Source organism: Gobio gobio (assembly GCF_949357685.1).
Source record: "Gobio gobio genome assembly, chromosome: 1".
In the NCBI taxonomy this organism is placed as follows: domain Eukaryota; kingdom Metazoa; phylum Chordata; class Actinopteri; order Cypriniformes; family Gobionidae; genus Gobio; species Gobio gobio.
The window spans coordinates 51,543,535-51,546,009 of NC_137097.1; the positions used below are offsets into that span (position 1 = coordinate 51,543,535).

General features: G+C 39.8%; 1 long non-coding RNA gene across 1 annotated transcript in view; it reads right to left on the minus strand.

Annotated features, from left to right (window-relative positions):
• LOC307131715 overlaps positions 1 to 2,475 on the minus strand; it is a 13,686-nt gene continuing 11,211 nt past the window's right edge. The window contains exons 2-3 of the long non-coding RNA XR_013817206.1: positions 230 to 302; positions 1 to 129 (exon numbers count right to left, since the gene is read on the minus strand). This is a non-coding gene — a long non-coding RNA (uncharacterized lncRNA). The remainder of the gene's footprint in view (positions 130 to 229; positions 303 to 2,475) is intronic.

Below are 2,475 nucleotides of genomic sequence, written 5' to 3' on the forward strand. Positions count from 1 at the left end.
CCGTTTAGGCCAGTCTGCTTCTGCTTAAACACATGGCCTGACATTCAAGACAGGGCTCCACCTCACACTGAAATTCAAGTGCCATGATTTATAGCAGTAAAAACACCATGTGAGTCACTGCAGTAGCTCCTGTTGGCAAAGATTCAGAAAAAAAATCAGTTTCATACTGTTCTGTTTTCTAAGCAGGCATTTGTCTAATGAGTAAGTCTAACTTATTTAGGGTTGAGACCTGTGAGAGGGAGAGAGCAGACAGCCCGTGTCCTGTGATGAAAAGAGCCCAATGGAGGAAGGACAGGGACACTCTGTTGTGGATAAGGTTAAAAAGTAATTACCCCAAGTCCAGACAGCTCTGCTTGTTAGTTTTATGTTTTATTAACTTGTTTTAATTACAAACCGTGTAAATATCCTGCTAGTGAAGCTTTGTATATATATAAGGGGAATAATACAAACCAGTGTAGGATGTGTAGATGCAGAGTTCCACATTAAGCATTTATAAAAGTTTGTTTTTCACGGGAGGACAGTCACTGGCAGAGACTCAGTCCGGTGAAGTCATATTTGAACAGCAATTTAAAGCCTCCACCATAACGTCATCAGCAGTTTATTTCAACTTTTGACGTTTTCTGTCTGCATTCGTTTATACACCTTTCTTACAGCACAAAGAACCACCTTCCACCGAACATGCACTGAGTAACACACGCGGTAGCCAGGTTCACAATCTATTTGTTTTATAATATTTAGCAGTACAAACACAGACACCCATCAGACAGAATGTACATATTAACTGGTGTAGAACTAGACTAATGACTTTTTCCATCCATCCATGAGAGAAAAATGCATCTCCATTCGTACACCTGTTAGTCTATGTATTTGTGCTGACTTCAAACTATATGAGAAGTGTGATGAACGATGAATATGCTCATTAAACTTTCAATATGTTTGTTTGGACAATATTAACTTGGCTTTCTCCTCTGGAAAACACTTTGACACAGTTCATTTTGTACAGTAATATTCTTCTCTTTCACTTTAATAACTGACATTTAATATCATTAATTGATGTATTTATGGGCTTTTAAAATAGATGTAGACAGCAGTCCAGACACGAAGGCTGTTTCAAAAATGGTAGGAAACTTAATTTGTTCTGCCCCCTAAGATTTTGGCCAAATTTTAAGGCAGCAACGCAATCCCAAAATGCATTAAAAAAATCAGACAGACAGAGATAGACAGAAAGACAGACAGACAGAGATAGACAGACAGACAGAAAGACAACAAGAATGACAGACAGACAGTGGTAGATAGATAGACAGACAGACAGCAAGACTGACAAACAGACAGAGATAGACAGACAGACAGACAGACAGACAGACAGAGATAGATCCACAGACAGACAGACAGAAAGACAGACAGCAAGAATGACAGACAGACAGTGGTAGATAGATAGACAGGCAGACAGCAAGACTGACAAACAGACAGAGATAGACAGACAGACAGACAGAGATAGATCCACAGACAGACAGACAGACAGAAAGACAGACAGCAAGAATGACAGACAGACAGTGGTAGATAGATAGACAGACAGACAGCAAGACTGACAAACAGACAGAGATAGACAGACAGACAGAAAGACAGCAAGAATGACAGACAGATTGAGATAGATAGACAGACAGATAGATCCACAGATAGACAGCAAGAATGACAGACAGACAGAGATAGACAGACAGACAGACAGACAGAAAGACAGCAAGAATGACAGACAGACAGACAGAGGTAGATAGATAGACAGACAGACATACAGCAATACTGACAAACAGACAGAGATAGATAGACAGACAGACAGACAGAGATAGATCCACAGACAGACAGAAAGACAGCAAGAATGACAGACAGACAGAGATAGATAGACAGACAGATCCACAGATAGACAGCAAGAATGACAGACAGACAGAGATAGACAGACAGACAGACAGACAGAAAGACAGCAAGAATGACAGACAGACAGAGGTAGATAGATAGACAGACAGACAGACAGACAGCAAGACTGACAAACAGACAGAGATAGATAGACAGACAGACAGAGATAGATCCACAGACAGACAGAAAGACAGCAAGAATGACAGACAGACAGAGATAGATAGACAGACAGACAGAGATAGATCCACAGACAGACAGAAAGACAGCAAGAATGACAGACAGACAGAGATAGATAGACAGACAGATAGATCCACAGATAGACAGCAAGAATGACAGACAGACAGAGATAGACAGACAGACAGACAGAGGTAGATAGATAGACAGACAGCAAGACTGACAAAAAAATCCAGGATGATGGATAAAGCAATGGAAATATTGGAAAACACAGAATGATATTGATTAAAAAGATAAATAATTAAAAACCAACCATTTTACAATCGTTTACTAAAGGAATAGTCCACCCAAAAATGCTAATCCTGTCATTATTTACTCATACACGTCGTTCAA